The sequence below is a fragment of the Paroedura picta genome, chromosome 9, assembly GCF_049243985.1.
Source record: "Paroedura picta isolate Pp20150507F chromosome 9, Ppicta_v3.0, whole genome shotgun sequence".
Classification (NCBI taxonomy): domain Eukaryota; kingdom Metazoa; phylum Chordata; class Lepidosauria; order Squamata; family Gekkonidae; genus Paroedura; species Paroedura picta.
In genome coordinates, this window is record NC_135377.1 from 29,415,204 (window position 1) to 29,433,228 (window position 18,025).

The following is an 18,025-nucleotide window of genomic DNA, read 5'->3' on the forward strand; positions in this document are numbered from 1 at the left end:
CTGAGACACCTAGATGTGAGACTCCATTTGTGCTATGGAAACTCACTGGGGTACTCTTGGGCCAGTTACACATTCTCAGCCCAGCCTACCTCATAGGGTGTTGTGAGATTAAAATGTTGGCGAATAATGCAAGCTTATTTGGGGCCTCTTTGTGAAGAAAGGCAGGGTATGAAGTAAATAAATAATCAGTGTCGTTGAAGACAGGAGACACATAAAATGTACGCTGTCTGGTGGATGGAAGGATGCAAGAACTCAGGGAAAGGTGAGGATATGTAATTAAATAGGGGATGGAATCGGGGAAATGGAGGTGATGCCACAGTCCCCATCACACAGCTGAGGTTACCAGACAGAGGGAAGGAAGAAAAGCTGCAGGCAGGGCAAATAAATGTAGGCTGGATGAAAAGAAGAGAAGGAAGCAGGAAAAGGGAACAGGAAAGGGGACTTTCAGGAAATGGGAAGTAGAAACACTTGGGGGGAAGAGAAATGAAATGCCTCCTCTTGTGGTACCCCACTTGCCCTTCATAATTCACTATAACCTCAGCATGATCTAATGCTATAGAGTCCACTCTCCAAAGCAGCCATTTCCTCCAGGGAACTTATTCCTAAAATCTAGGGTTCAGACGCTGGCAGGGGCTCATGGGAATTGTAGTCCATGGACATCTGGAGGACCACAGGTTGACTACCCCTGAGCTAAGGTACAAACAAGTTCCGTCAGACTGCTTTTGAACCACCATCAGAATCAGACTCCCACCAGTACACAGCTAGTATATCAATTCCCTCTCAGATGTTGCTGGCCAATCAGAGTGCTTGGAGTTGCCTGTCACTCACACTCTTTCCATCTAGTGAAAAATTTTAACCTGTTATTCATTGTTGCTGTTTCTTCAGCACTTGGAACCTGGATTTTATTTTTATTTTATTTATTTATTTAGATTTATATACCGCCCTCCCCGAAGGCTTATACTACTGTTAATCATAGACAGCTTTGCATAGTTTGACACTCTAAGGACAAATAATTCCTCAGCCTAGTTTCACGTAATTAAACTAAAATTCCCATAACGATTAGGCCTTTTATAAACTTAAATGATAGTACTATGGGCTTAAAACATTCTTGGGTTTTTGTAATTTGAGAAAGATATCCAACTTATCTCTACAACAAAATTTCCCAGTTTTGGGTTTGATAAACTAATTTTGGTGATGTGTTCAGGAATTTTCCTTCTCGACAATTACAATTCCTCTGGAACATGCCACTGCATTTATCAACTTATCAGAATTAGGTTAATAAACCTTCCAGAATGGAAAACTCTCATCACATTCTTCCTCGGAACAAGAGTATTAAATGAGATCTAGTAATCTACCTAGATATAATTTTATTCACAAATATGGGATTATGCCAATTATTATAGCCATGCCTCTGAAGAATATAATGGCCAGTGCATGGGCTCTAACAATTACATATGGCTTACAGTGGCCTGCATATAAAAAAGATCCATGTGTGCACAGAAGTATAAGTAGTGCTCTGGACTGGAGCAATAATTTATAACAAAACGTGTCTTATTTAGAACTTCCAGTGAATACAAAAAGAGGAAAAACATCTGCTTACAGTCAAGATAAAATGGTTCTCCTGTTTGCAAGAAATCTATTTTTATGAAGCATCTAAAGCAGGGGTAGTCAACCTGTGGTCCTCCAGATGATAATAGACTACAATTCCCATGAGCCCCTGCCAGAAAACGCTGGCAGGGGCTCATGGGGATTGTAGTCCCCAAACATCTGGAGGACCACAGGTTGACTACCCCTGATCTAAAGCATCTAACACCTCGGGCTTTCAACTACAGCACTGAAAAACAAAAGATAAAACTTGAATAAATAGTCATTCATGATCTTTGCCGACCCTCTTTATCAAATACAGTTTTTACAATATTTAAACAATAATGCAACTAATTGGTAAATTAGAAAAGGATGTCTCTTGACTATTACATGTGTTCTGTGAAATCATTTGTTCTTTTTTTTAAAAAAAAATCAAAGTTTTATGCTTTATTAGTATGTGGTTTATGTGGTTTTTTTTAAAAAGAATGGCTTCTGTAGCTTATAAATAGCATATGTACATAAACAGTAGGCATTATCATGAATGTTGATACGTATATGCAAAAACTATCTTCTTTATATTATAGATAACTAGAACATTTTCAGATATCGTCAGGCTGTGCATATTCTGTCCCCATCTGGGGCAGTGTAGAAACAGGCATGACATTACAGATTCCATTTCCTCCTTGAAACAAACCAGGATGAATACATGTGGTTTCCTTCTGCTTGTTGAAGAAACTTCAGGGCCATTCCATAATCCCCCAGGAACAATATTGGATAGGCATTTTAGACTACAGCGGGAGGGTAGAGGTGAGGAAGTTATTTTTCCAAGGATGGAGATCCTTCTATGCATGGACATTTTAGACAGGATCCATTCCAATAAGCAATGCTTTGGATTCTGGACAATATCCCTTCCCAATGCTTCCCTTGCCCTGTGTAACTCATAATGAAGAAGGGAAGTGCTGGCAGGATATCACCCATGTCTTACCAAGCCATTACACATTCTATAATGATGATTCTTGCATTTTAAAAAAATCATAGATGTGCCGTTGTTGGTCTTCCTGATATTTTTATAAGCATACAAAATTAAAATGTGGAGTGAAAGCTAAACAGATTTCAATTTATATATTAAATATAAGAAAATGCCTACAGATAGTTGAATCTCAGAAAGCATTTTATGCATAAGGGGGGAGGGGAATCTTGAGGGGGATGGGTGCTAGAACTATCAAAATGGCACTTCTCATTCAGTTAAATAAATCATAGAATCATAGAATCATAGAGTTGGAAGGGGCCATACAGGCCATCTAGTCCAACCCCCTGCTCAACGCAGGATCAGTCCAAAGCATCCTAAAGCATCCAAGAAAAGTGTGTATCCAACCTTTGCTTGAAGACTGCCAGTGAGGGGGAGCTCACCACCTCCTTAGGCAGCCTATTCCACGGCTGAACTACTATGTGTGAAAAATAATTAATCATAATGAAAATATAGCCAAATCAACAGCCTTAAGCCACAGTGGGTTGAACTCAAAGATGCCTATCACCCCCTTGTGACATTCCTTTTGCTCACAGGAGGGTACTTTTGAACATAGCCCAATAACAGCAATAAAAGCAATAATTGTTCAACCCACTGCAAACCTGTTTTGAATGAATGAGTTTCAATGAATGAATTTTAGTTTCAATGAATGAGTATTGGAGAAGGATGTTTTGGCTGCCAATCATCCCAGTGATGTTTGTCCTGGGGAGAGTGCCAGTGGATTGTGCCATACATTTATTTTTAACTGTCTCTAAAACATATCCACATTTTTTTCTATGAAAAAAGATTTTGAGGATCATAAACCTTTTGTGTGTGTGTATGTTCTTGCCATTCATGTGGAACTTATTTCTGTTTTGATTGATGCCAAGTGTCTGATTTCACACAGTCAAATTATTCTTGGACATGTTCAAAATGAACTGGCTTAGGTATTTTACATATGCTAATCAACATATTACAATACCCAGTAACTGTAAATGGAATTTGTCTCAAGGGCATGCCAAATTACCCCTCTGTTAGTTCAGTTGTTTTAAAGGGTACCAACTATCTCATTTGTAAGCAGCTTTAGCCTCCTATGTTGGCTGGGCCCACTAGAAACTTCACTCTGAATTTAAGGAATCATTATTCCAACCAGGAAGCAGTCTATATATTGTACATGACCCTGTAAAGTGGATACTTTGCTCCTGTCAACAAGTAAAAGTGGAGAGATGCTGTTCAGCTACCAGTGCTCTTCGAGAATATAGCTTAGCTGAGTCCCAATTTAATTCCTAATAATAGGCTTTCAGGTTTAATGCCGAACAAAACAGGAGAGTGGAAATTGCTGAAGGAAGGAGGATGAATACAAATTAACTAGAATGTATTTGATACTCTTCATTAGTACTAAATATTTTGGAATTGCAGTTGGAGTCGGCTGCAAAGTTGAAAAAAAAACCCTACCGATCCGTCTTTAGATGTCTAAAAGGATATCTAGTTATGTCTTGATGCACTTTTCCCATCCAGCTGATCCTAAATTGGGAGCAGCTTTCTGCTTCAGTATGCTGAGCTGTTTCTAATTAGTTTCTAATCTGCCTTAATTGCACTTAAAAGAGCAAGAGCAGTAAAACAGCTGTTAGATTCCCTCTTTACAATGTAACCAGAACCAACAATTGAAATCGAATTTTTTTTCCAGGAAAAAAAAAAGGGATTTTCTGTTTGGCCCCATCCCTGGAATATGAGCCCCAGCTTTGCAGTCATGGATCATTGTGCTGCTGGTGAGGTTTACACAATCCAAGGATGGACCTTATAGATGTGTGTGGATGCCAGACACATGACGTATTCAGAGGTCCACCTCAGTCTCAAGCTGTTCCTCCTATAAAGTTCTATGGCATGATATAAGATGCAATGAGGCAGGGGAAAAAAATACTCCGTTAAGTTGTATTAACGACAATTTAAAGATGAAAACCAAGACATGTAAAAAAGAAGGTAAGTATATACTTGTGTGTGAGGTTAAAGACGTTGAGATCAAGGAGACTTGTGTGCAGGACTGCAGCAGAGGAGGGCGATCTGTTAAATTAATTCTTTAGACCACTGTATTATCAGTGAGGCTTGATCTTCCTCCCCCTGTTGCCTTCCCGCCCCGTCTTCAGATGTCCTCTGCCACTTGGCAGAGCGTCGTGGCTATGTGAACTTGCCTTCAGCTGCCTATCTATCCTGCTGGTTCCTTTTACCACTTCCTTTTTTCCCCACTCAAAAGCCTGTTGTAGTAGCAGCTTAGCAGAGAGAGCAAGCCCTTGAAATAGACATCTCTCTCTCTCTCTCTCTGGCTGCATAAGTCTCTCTGAATACTGTCATTTTTTTAAAAAAAAACATAACTCTTCCCTGTACCTAGCTAACTAAATACCACACAAAAGCCAGCGAAGTTTTCAGCTAATGAGTTTTGTGAGCAGGCAATCCCTTTGCCGTTGTTGTCAGAGCTGCTTTGGTTTCCATTTCAAAGCTGTTCTTTTTTCTTTTCCTCCCTGATCAAAATTTAAGTGGCTGCCAAACACTGTGCCTGGAAGAAGCAGGCCAGTAGGGCCAGGCTTAAGGTGTTCATGAGAAGGGGGAAGATGTCTAAAGGCGAAGGGCTTGTCTGAGGGCAACCTGAAGAATTAGGTTAAAAAGAAGCCCCCGCCTCTGAAACCCTCAAGGTAAAACAGCAGCTGTCAGATTCTTTAACAGCTAACACGGAGGGATCAAGTTCACAAAAGCTCTGGAAAGTCTCATGGAATAAGAGAAGATAACAAGGGTTCCTGCTAAGATCAGGGTCCTGGGTTAGGTCTTTCCATCTGCTGTCAATGAAAATAAACTGGTCAAAAAGATCAATCCAGACATTAATTGCCAAAACTGAACTAAAATCCTGTTTGTTCATATAATTATTACAAGTGCGGAACCCACATGGGCTTGCAGGGTCTCATTTTCCCTCCACACCCCATTATTTTATCTTTTCCTCTGAAATCCCCCATAACTTCTCCCCCTTTCCTGCTTCTTTCCATCCCCCTGGTAAACCTGTCTCTACCTGCCCCTGTCTTAAGCTTTCTCTCCCCTTCCTTCCCTCTCGTTACCATCCTTTCTCTGGGAAACCCTGGCTAAGTTGTACGGTGCTAGCTGAGCATAGCTCACTTGCATGGTGGAGAACCCACAAGGACTTGCAGGGGGCACCTCACATTCTCCTCCATCTCCTTCATTATTTCTTCTTTCCTTCCTCTTGGCAGCCCCCAATAGTCTCACCTTTACCCAACAATCTCCATCTGTCCTTTCATTTTCAGCTATATTTATTATTTATTTATATATATACTGTTTTTCTCCCTAATGGGAAACCAAAGCAGCTTCCATCGTTCTCTTCTCCTTCCTTTTGCCCTTATCACAACCTGATGAGGTAGGAAAGGCTGAGAGGGTGTGACTGGCCCAAAATCTACCAGTGAGCTTCAACAGTGGTGTAGGGATTTGAACCTGGGTGTCCCAGATCTGAATCTGAAACTCTTAACTACTAGACTGGCTTTCATGCAATTGCTGCTGTTGAACAGTATCAAACAGCTGGGTCTGGTTCAATTATGAAAGTCACAGGGTAGTGAGTTGCCTGGTAGCTGCTGCAGGCCCTGGCCATGATTAATCCTTCCTCAAAGAACAAAGCAACCCTGGAAAAGGCCCTGCCCCTTCCCCTTGCCTTTCCCTGACAAGAAACATTGTTTGAATAACCACCCACCACAGCTGGGTGGTTATCCCAGAGCAGAAAGTCTGCCAACGTCCAGAATCTGATTTTTTTTCAGTGGCAGCTGTTATCAATTCATGTTAAGATCTCATCAGTATTCTAGTGTTTTCATCTGAGTTCATGGAGAAGGGAAGAGTGAGATGGAAGCATCCCTGCAAACCTCCTTCCAATGATGCTAGCCAGGCCTAATATCAGATCCGGGTCCAGGATTGAAACCACTGGGATGGATAGCCTGCCTAGGCAGGAGAAATGGCATAAACCAGGGTGGAGAGAATCCCTTTTCTCACAATCAGTTCTCTGCAGGTGGCAATAGTCCAGGCTGAGGTCCTCCAGTGGTGAAGGAACTCTGAGGATGGTTCTGGCCATCCTGTGGGGATCTCATGGCATATTTCCCCATGTTTCTGCCAAGATGCAGTGACAGAACAGGGAAGAGAAGGCAATTTTGCTCACTGCAGCCCTCCAACCTGTATGGCTCTTAATCTTCATGTATTCCGTTTCCCAGGAAAGTACTTTCTGAGGGGAGAGGAATGTGGCAATAGGGATGCCAGGTGGGAGCTGGGGATCCTCTGGGATTATAGCTCATATCGAGACTGAAGAGATCAGTTGCTTTGGAGGGTAGACTCCATGGCATTCCCATCCCAAAGTCCACTCATTCCTTGCTCCATTCCAGGTATTTCCCAACCCAGAGCTGGCAACTCGATGTGGTAAAGAGCTGCACGTCTGCTTTCAGTTGTTTTATTATTGCTAATTCTGGGTTTGGAAATCCCTGGAGATTTGAGGTGAAGCCTGGTAAAGTCAGTGTTTGGGGATGGGCTTTTGTGGGGTATAATGGCATTGAGCCCACTTTGCAAAACATCCATTTTTTCCCAGTGGAATTTCTCTCATCTGGAGATCAGTTGTAATTCTGAGAGTCCTAAGTCATAATGATCTAAGTCTTACTTAGATGCCTCCTTAGTAACTGGGATTCTAAACTAGTTTACTTTCCAGGTTTAGAATCCTGTGATGCAGTTTTGTATGATGTATGTGTGTCTGGTTATATGTGAGTGTGTTACAGTGGTGTCCAACACTGTATAAATTGTGGGCATTCATTTCTACATCATGAGTAGACAGAAATAGTTTTTAACCTTGATTGTCCTCCTAAGAAGTGAGGTGGACTGTGCCATTGACACACACATGCATACAATGCTCCCTGAAGGTTATGGATTCAAACAAAGAATCTGTCCTCTTGTACAGTTTCCCTACCTGCTGCTAAATATATGTATATATGAACATAGCTCTAGAATTCAGTGTGACAAAATGCTGACCTAAGGCTGAAGGGGATAAGGGCAAAGGTGTGGCTCCATGGCAGAACACATGCTTGGCATGCAGGTTCAACCCCCGGCATCTCCTGTTAAAGGGATCATGTAGTAGGTGATGTGAAAGACCTGTGTCTGAGACCCTGGACAGCAGGTTGCTGCCAGAGTAGACAATACTGACTTTATGAACTAATGGTCTGATTCACTTTAAGGCAGATTCATGCTTAGATAAAGAGTGATGTAATGGTTAGCATGCCAAACTAGGATCTGGGAGAACAAGGCAAAGCCTTATATGCCATGGAAGCTTGCTAGATGACTTTGGCCTACTCAAATGCTCTCACTATGGCTCACTTTACAGGATTGTTGGGCAGATAAAGCAGATAAGAACAATGTAAGCTGCTTTGGAGTCCCATAGTGAAGAAATATGGGGTATAAATGAAGCAGACAGACGGATGTGTTATGGGCAAGCTTTCCTAAGCTGCAAAGGAAACAGAGCATCTCAGGGAAAAGGCATTTTTTTAAATAAGGTTTGGTATCAAAATTCGCTCCATGCAAATGTCCCCTTAAAGTATGGCATTCTGAATTGCCTGATCTTGCTTCCAGAAGGCATTGATATATTAATAATCTGATCTTCTGATTATGATTTCTGGACTTTGTTCAGACCACTGTACATGCGCGGTGTGCTGTATTTTTGAGTTTGCTTCCCCCTGCCCCCACATATCAACACTGGCATTATATGCACATTGATTGAATCATACTGTACCACAGACTCATCACCACAACTGTCACAGCATCTCTTGCCCCTCAGCCTCTGATTCCTTACGCATGCAATTCATGCCATAAACCTGAGTTTATGAACCTGAATATATATTTTAAGAACTGTGTCTTGGATTGAGCTTGTTGCCAGTGTGAAACCAAAGAAATTAAAACACATCAAAGATTTGCTGTAATAGAATGCTGGAAATGATCAATCACAAATGAACCCAGAACAATATCAAAGAAAATATTCCTGTTTTCTGCTTGCTTGAAGAAATGTTAATAAATGCTACTATGTAGATTTTGAAAGCTTAGTGTGCAAGGGTGGAAAAAGACATTTGAAATAATGCATGAGAATAGATTCCAGGGGAAATGGATTCAAATGTAATTAATTGTATGGTGTTAACCAGATCAGCACAAGTACTAAATGAGCTGACGGGGTCATTCAAAGGTCAGTGTGGGAATAAAACTGCACAATGGATGGGGGTTGGGGAAAACAACATGTGGTTTAAGGTTGTGTCATCAGTGAAAGAGAGAAAGAGAGGAATCAGCATGTCATTTGGCTGAGAGAGTTCTGTAATTTGTGCACATTCACTTAAAAAAATGACAGGCGGAGATAGCTAGAAGGGACACTGGTAGCTGATGTACTAAAGCACATTCCAGAACCAAAGAAGCAAAGAGCCAGCTCTGCTGTTGCTTCTTGTCCACGTTTGAAATGCAAAAAATAAAGGTATAGGATTTATACTACTCTCTTCATTCTCCATTGAACACATGGCCCAGATAACTGGAGCTGATCCCAGTAGGAATGCTGAAAAGTATCTTTAAGAGTACGAGGTGAGGAGAGAGACTAAAGAACCTGGGGAGTCAGGAGGAGCAAGTGGAGTCAGGAGTTCAATGGGGATGGAACTGACAGCAAACACTCTTTGCCCTTCTTGGTACTACTATTGGCAAGGATAATGGGCTATGTATGCACTTGGCTTTGAGCGTGAAAGAGGCATGTAGGAACAAGTTCACAGCTACCATTGCCACGTTGCTCGGCAATTATTACCTCCTTTTCTTTTGCTGAATTTGCTCAACAACATCTGAAGAAGGACTAAGGAAGAATGAGGTATGCCCACTGTGCATATAGTAGCACATGAAATGGCATGACGATATGTGATTGATGATATGGCACTTTAGAGCATATGCATGGGCTGCATAGCTCAAGTATGCACATAAATGAAATACAGCTGCCAACTTTCAAATAATTGCCACTTTACTTAAAATATCTGGCAACCCTCTCAGTTTTACATCTTTTACACAAAACAATCTTCATAGCCAACTCAAATACAAAACAGTTGGCTTACCTGTTGGTTGGCATTAGCAGCCCATAAGGATTCTTCCCTATCCGGGCTGAGGCGGGTTAGTGCTGCTTGTATTATATCTTACAGAAGCATCTGATGTGGTAGACCATGAGCTGCTTGTTCGCTGCCCATCAGTGGGATACCTCCTTTCTCCAGAGTTGGGGGAAAGGGTGGCAATTGGGGAGAATCAATCACGCCTCTGCCAACTTCAGTGTGGGGTTCCACAGGGAGTGGCTCTCTCCCAGATATTATTTATTACCATTATATGCACTCACAAGCTAGACTGATCTGCAACTATGGGCTTGGGTGTTACCAATAGGTGAATGACACTCCATTCTCTCTTCTGATGGATGTCGGACTTGATGCCCATCTGAACTCAGTGGCTAGGTGTTTTGAAGTGGTGGTGGAGTGGCTCAAAGGTAGTCACTTGAAGTTGAACCCCTCAAAGACTGTGGTCCTGAGGCTAGGCAGGAAGGGGTCAGATCAGGAAGTGTGCTTGCCCTGCCTGGATGGAGTGCACCTCAACTGCACACATGGCCAGGATTCTGGACATGATATTTGATGCCTCCTTATCAATGGAGGCTCAAGTCACAAGAGTAGCAAGGCAGGCTTTTCCTCATCTTTGCCAGGCCAAGATACTAAGCACCTATCTGGCCCCTGAACACCAGGCCACAGTTATCCATATAATAGTCACCTCAAGACTAGATTACTGTAACTCACTCTATGTGGGCCTACCCTTGACTCTAACAAGGAAAATAAAACTGGTCCAAAATGTTACTGCACGGGTCCTCCCTAAAACACTGTAGTATTGCAGGAGCTGCATTGGCTCCCAGTAGAGTTCCAGGTTCCATAGCCTGCAAGATAGAGCTCTTCTGCCAGGCTTATGGTTGAGGCCAGCCCAGACAAACAAATATACCAACAACAGAGGGCCTCCTCCTGCTGCAATGCAGGTAGCTCTTACTGCCTAGTCCACCAAGAACTTAATGGGGATGTTGCCAAGTTGGGTGATTTAATTGTTTTAGCTGTTTTAATGATTTTAATGTTTATGGTATCTATCAATGTTGTAAACCGCCCTGAGATGGCAGTACCAAAAGGGGCGGTCTAGAAATTCAATAATACATATATCTGTATGCCATGATTGTGCCATCTACACACATCAGCCTACAATGCCTGCTGGTGGTTATTTCCAGGTCTTGTAGTATAAAACAGTGGTCCCCAACCTTTATTAGGCTGGGGACCGGCAGGGCATCGGGCCTCGCCCTCGAACCGCGCCCGCGGATCAGGCCGCACCCGCGGGCTGTGCCCGCGGATCGGGCCGCCCGGGCGCGGCCTGCACGGGCGCGGCCCGGCCCTGATTCCCTCTCCCCGCCCTCCCGCAGTAATAAGCTTCCCGGGCCGCAAGATTGCGGCCTGGGAAGTTTTTTACTGCGGGGGGGGGGGCGGGGAGAGGGAGCTGCGGCCCGGCGCCATGGCCTTTGCGGCCCGGCGCCGGGCCGCGGCCCGCAGATTGGGGACCACTGGTATAAAATATTTCTACTTTGTGTTGGACAATAAGACTATTCTGTTGAAAGATTTATGAACAAAATGTACACTTTCAAATTTGGATTCTCAACTCTCCCAGTGAAATCAGGGGAATTAAAATGTGTTATACTATAATCGAATCATGCAAGTTGCCTTTAATAATTAGTAAATCCTAACTGTGCTGCTAAAGATTCATGAGAAGGGCTATTATTACTTCACACTGAAGTGCAGAGTTAAAGACTTGCTACCCAATGTGGATTAACTCTAACTCCAACACATTTTTACAAGTAATAAACATCCTTATCCATTGTTGTTCCTCTATGGAACAACCTAGGGGTGTCCGGCTGTCCAAGTTGGAATAGGACCAATCAGGGTGCAGCCAGCTTTGCCCTGATTGGCCCTGCCCCTGCAGCTCCTGCCCTCCATCCCTCGACTCTAGCCTCTTTGCTTTCAGATGCCTCAGTGCCTTGAGACAGCAGCACATAAGGTGAGAAGGCCCTGGGCAAAGGATCGTAGTGGAGGGTCTCCTAACGAGGGCCTCCTGGCCTGCTGATGGCTCGTTAAGGACTGCTAAGGACTTCTGTCCCCACTTCTAACAAGCTGTCCAGCCCCCACCCACCCCACTTGATCTGGCTGCAAGCTGCCACCCAAGGCCACCTTAAGCTGCCTGGCCAGGGGCCAGGGGAGGGGACCCTTTCAAGGCCCGTTCTTAGGAACGGGGTTTGAAGCTAGTTAATATAATTTTTCCATTGATGTAAATTCTCTCATTTAACAGACCTAATGTTAAAAATCAGACTGTGGCACTAAGTCTTTGAGTCAGAAACCAGTCAAATGATAATGTTTGGGTGGACCCTGGTTTGGAATTAATCAGGTCAATGGATTGCATTGGATGAACTCTGTACACACCACTTTGCTTTACAAAACAGAAAGGAAACATGAGAACTATTCATATACTTGCTAAAATAATAGATACACAGCCAGAAGTTAAGCTTTTATCATTCCCATTGATTTCTTTTGAACAGTATATGCCTTAGAAGTCCTTAACTTTGGCTGTATCTATATTTTTCTTTGTCTGGTTGAAAAATAGTACTTTGTTAAGGTTGCCAGGACCTCATCTGGCAACCCCAGGAACATTTGGGGACTAGGTTTTGGGAAGCAGAAGTGTTGCACAATACTCTGGATTTCCCCCAATCTCTGGTCATGGCCATAGAGACTGGGAAATTTCCTAGAACACTGCAATCATAGTTAGTGGCTTTCTCCTGCAGACAAGAGCTGGTGGGGGTGGACATTTTCGTAAGCCTGACTTGGATACTCCAGAATTAACTATCAGTAGTTAACTGCTGCTAACCTACTATGACTGAACTATTTAGGGCCATACCTGTGAGGCTGTAGATGCATAACCTTTGTTTACAATTTTTTAAATGGCTACTGAAAATGTAATAAATTGTAGACCAAACGTTGAAACAGGCTGACAAAATCATGCCCTGGACAAGTTGCCAGAAATCTATGGAAAAAAGTGAACAATGGACCAAAGAATAGACAATAGAGGTGAATAAGAGAAACTGAATAAGAGAAACAGGTTAGTTTGGGTTTGGCTATAAAAAGAATGCATTTATACCATACAGTTATCAAAATATTTCCTCCAGCTGAAGCAGACCTGAAGATGGAATCAGGAAGGCAACTGACTGACAAATGTACCAAAGCTTGAGCTAGAGGGGGGAAAACACAACTAGGAGAAATCAGCTTTCATGCAGAAATTTAAGTAACCTCTGTTTTTGTAGAGAGGCCTGGCCATTCTAGCTGAGTTCGTTAAGCAACATTATATCATTGTGTTTGGTTAAGATGTTCAGTGTTTGGGAGGGTAGAGGTGCCTGAAGGTTCTGCAGGCAAGATCCAGAAAGCAATCCCAAGGCTGTGTAATCAAAACTCTTACCACACTAGGCACTCAGACTGACATACCTTTACCGTAGCGACTCGAGGCTGTTAAACATTTATCCCTACAATTTCAAAGTGTTGTAACATATTTTTTTCTTCTTCTTTTGCCACTCAGGAGATGTGCAGGAGAAAACCACATATGCCACTTTGAAGATGCTGGATTCTTATGTTGAGAACCACAGTTCTGTTTTAGCACTATGAATGCCATAATCCTATGGTTTTCTGTTTTCATCTTTTAAAAGATGCTTAAATCCTCATGTGAAACGCTGTTTTCAGAATGCTGTTTGGTTTGATGCAATAAGGTACTGTTGGGAAATACCCATTAAAGAGAACCTTGTGCCCACTACTCAGTGAGCCAAGCCACATTTTCATACACCTTAATGACCGTGCTGAAATCTGTGCATTTGACTGGGGGAATTGAACAAGCATGCTAACAGTGAGACATTAAAACCAATGTTGACATTTTTCATAGAAGTTAGGCACTGAATTGCAATAAACTGTGTGGACAGTCTCAAAGGAGGAAGGATACAGATACAGATTATTTTCAATGGTATAAAGTATAGGGATATTTCCACACAGGGTATTTGCCCCAGTCCAGTGCTGTTGGGAAGGGGTTGTTTTTCTTACTTCCCCTCAATATGTGGTATATCCTTGTACCTTCTGGGGTTTCCCCTGCTTTTTTCAATATTTCACAAACCTATTGCACTCTTAGATTTTGGGAAAGTTTGTGACAAAACATGAATAGCTACCATGTGGATGGGAGAGATCATAGATAGGCATTTTCAAGAGCAAGATTTGATGCTCTTCCTTCTGTGGTCCTTTATGGCCGATTTCTATGAATCCCTATGCATCTGAGACACTGTCTCTGCTCTGACATAGTGGAAACAATTCCCCATATTTTATTACACTGTGCTTGATATGAGGAAGAGAGAAAACTGTTAATTATGTCTTTCCTCGTGGGCTTTAATCCCCTTGAAATTTGTGTGATTCATGCAAGTGATTCACTATTGAAATATCTACTGGAGGATAGGCGCAATTTGGTTTCGTACACAGTGTCAAAGTTTTGCTACAGCATGATACATAAATGGAAATCATTTCTAAATAACATAAATAGCTAATGTGTACTACTAATGATGGATGTTTTATGATTGAGCTTTTAGACTTTTGTTGCATTGGGTTTTTTACTTTTGAAGAAGAAGAAGAGTTGGTTCTTATATGCCGCTTTTCCCTACCCGAAGGTGGCTCAAAGCGGCTTACAGTCGCCTTCCCATTCCTCTCCCCACAACAGACACCCTGTGGGGTGGGTGAGGCTGAGAGAGTGCTGATATCACTGCCCAGTCAGAACAGTTTTATCAGTGCCGTGGCAAGCTCAAGGTCACCCAGCTGGTTGCATGTGGGGGAGCGCAGAATCGAACCCAGCATGCCAGATTAGAAGTCTGCACTCCTAACCACTACACCAAACTGGCTCTTTTGTTCTTACAATTATGATGTAGTTTTGTGCACAGGATTTACTTAGAAGAGGGGTGTTATTCCCGACTTTTAATTCTCTAATTTTTCTTTGTTTTTAATGTTATGTTGGAATCTCACTGATCAATGACCATATCAATAAAGTATGTGATGGGAGAGCTCAGATTTTTCAGTCCAGCCTACACTGCACCCACTTCCCCACAGTGGCCATTTCTTGCTGCTTTCCTATCAGTAACGGAACACTGTTATATTAAGGAAGGGTTGAAACTGGTAAATGGCACTCATAGCCACAGAATAGGTAACACTTTAAATCCTGGGTCAAATCTTTCTCCACAAGGATCACTTCTTTCTTGTCAGGATTAAACTTCAGCTTATTTGCCCATGCCCAGTCTAAAACTGCTTGCAGGCACTGTTTCAGGTTTTCTACAGCCTCTCTGAGATCAGCTGGAAATGCAAAACAGAACGGAGTGTAATTTACATATTGGTGATAACCAAGCCTAGAACTCCAGATAACTTCACAAAGCAGTCTCATGTAGCTGTTAAAAAGTATAGGGGACAAGACAGAACCCTAAAGGCCAAGGGGCTGAATAGCAGTTCCCCATTACCAGCTTCTGAAAGCTACCCTCCAGGTAGGACTGGGACCACTACAGAATGGTGCTTCCCAGTCTCTGTCTAGACAGGTAGTTCAGAAGGGTACTATGAATGATGGTATCAAAAGCTGCTGAGAGGTCTAGGAAAATAAACAGATTTATCCATCATGGAAAAATCCTTGTGGGTCCCAGTTTATAAAATCTAAACCTGACAATTCATGGCATCCCTGTTGGCTCATGATCATTCTTTTATTATGTTATGTTGAACACTCATAATTACTGGTCAGATATTAGTTAATTTTTTATGTTATTACATTTTTACATAGTTACATCCAGTTAATGACTGCAAATTAGGAAAATTGATAAAAACTCCAAGCTACAGGTTTAAAGGAATGTAAACAGCTTTGAATTTATAAGTTTCTTTTCAAGGGATTTAATTATTCTTTTTGCAACATACACATTAGGACACATTACAATCAGCTAGAAAAGTACTAAATATGACAGGCATAAAACAATGTTAAAACATGTAAAACAGTTATCTACAATTTAGCAAGATAGTTGAATATGGAATTTGAGGGAAGTATTAAGGAAGGGTTGAAGAACATTATTGAAGAACATCATTGAACATTAAACCCCCCTGAAAGAACTCAGTTTGATAGGTTTTTGTAAATCCCCACACTTAATTAACTTGCGGAATTGATACAGAGATGTCACTAACTTAAATGGCTTTAAAAGGGAATTAGACAAATTTATGGAGCATATTAATGGAGCAAATTCATGGAGCATGATAGATGGAGCCTCAAACGTTCAGAGGTGGTGTTTCAAGGAATATCAATTTGTGAAGACTTCAGCCTCCTTACCCTGCTGGTAGGGCTGATTAGCCACTGTGGGAAACAGGATATGGAACTGGATGAACCTTTAGCCTGATTTAACAGAGCTCTCCTTATGTATTTACGTTTGTATAATCATGCCAGTTCACAAGACGGCTTGCTTACAAACAGAAGATAGAGTGTTTTCAGTCAGGGTTGAGAAAAACCACCTCATCAACATTTTCCTCCCCGGTGTCTGAAACAATATAAGCACTCCTGTCTAGGGCTCTCATACTTTTTTCATGGGATGCTTTCCAGCCAAAGCTGAGGAAGATCAGCTGTTCAGCCCAGTGGTACCAAGTATCACTGCTTATAGAAATATAGGACCTGTCCCACATGGGATTTGGTATATCTTAGAGAGTTTTCAATAGCTGCTTCTGTTATATCATGCTATTTATTGAGTGAGACTTAAATTGTAAACTGCCATCGATCCTGCTTAACAAGAGAAAGATGGGGCAGAAACGTTTTAAAATAAGTACAGCCTAGACATTTTTATTGACTTACAGGAGGGCATTTTGGACTGGAATAAGATGTGACACACCAGTGTTGGGATAAATAAGGCCACAGATTTTATTACCTCCCCACGGGAGGGTTGGCACAGCATGGGAGAGGGAGCCTGACCTAGCAGTCAGCAGACTGCACCACAACACGCGGAGTCCAGAGGTGCCCTGGGAACCTGCACCATTCCCAGCTGGGAGAGCAGATCCCCTTGCCTACTGAAGTCCACCCCTAAAGGAAGCAACCTATGCGGGGGAGCCAATGGGCATCTACCTTATTTGGCTGTCCCCAGGCCGCCTAGCTAAATGATCCCCCGGCCTCCCAGCCGGGTAAGCCTCACTCATTTACATGCCACCTCTTATGGAGGTCCCAAACCACAGGGAGTCCAATCGCATACCAGACTCCCTGCCAACAGGCTCCATCCCATGCGAACCTGCAACTGTGATGAAATATTAACAGAGAACATCCACCTCAAACATTGACATAGGGTGGAAGGGCGGGAAGCTGCTCCGTAACGTCCTGGAGAAGAGGCTTGGACTCGCACACATGGCGCCTTTATAGGCACTGAGGTCCCGCCTCTCTGTTTTATGTTCTACATGTTGCAAGCACCCAGTGCACCAGGGCCAGTGGGGCAGTCACGTCCGCCTCCAGCCAGCCCTCTACAGCGTCAACTGGCGGCTGCAGTGAGTCTTTGCCGCACATTAGCAGCTTCCTGCATGGTATGGTTGGTAACCACTATTCTGTCTTTAGACAATTGTTCAAGTCCCACATTTTTAGACAGGAGCAATGGTGATAGCTTGAACAATTTCGTGATGTTGAGTTAATGGTTTTTGGTTAACAATTATGCTACTGCTGTTTATTTTGTTGTTTGATATTTATTGATTTTGCCGCCTTGCTTCTTTGAGCAGCCAGGAAAAGGCAAAGCTGTAAATATTTTAAATAGTTTCAGATTTGGTGTTTTTAGTTTCAGGATTAAGAACTAGATTCAGTTTATAGGAGCCACCAGCACTCTTGCACTGGTGTTGGCCCCCAAACCTCTTAGGGCCATAATTCTTGCTACTTACCTCTATGTGCAATGAGATTTTTACCTGCAAAGTTACCAAGTATTATTTCTACTTTCCCATGCAGGACTATGATGGAATCTGATGGAGAAGAATCTAGGCCTGTTTCACATACCAAGAGTCAAAATATGTTCAGCTGGGCCTGTTATGCACGGCCGCTGAAACGGTGGTATGGAGAACGAGGAGGAGGAGGAAGAAGCGAAGCAAACCGATTATGCACGGGATGGAACACAACGGCGGCAAAACCCAGAGTATCCGATTATGCACGCAGATACTCTGGAGCCGCTTCTGGTTGCGCCCTGGTCCCAGGAAGCTTCACTTTGACCCATTATGCACGGGGGTTTTAGCGCAC

General features: G+C 42.7%; 1 long non-coding RNA gene across 1 annotated transcript in view; it reads left to right on the forward strand.

Moving 5' to 3' along the window:
• LOC143844397 (uncharacterized) overlaps positions 1–13,333 on the forward strand; it is a 34,912-nt gene extending 21,579 nt beyond the window's left edge. The window contains exon 3 of the long non-coding RNA XR_013233967.1: positions 13,304–13,333. This is a non-coding gene — a long non-coding RNA (uncharacterized LOC143844397). The remainder of the gene's footprint in view (positions 1–13,303) is intronic.
• Positions 13,334–18,025: the final 4,692 nt, after the last annotated feature.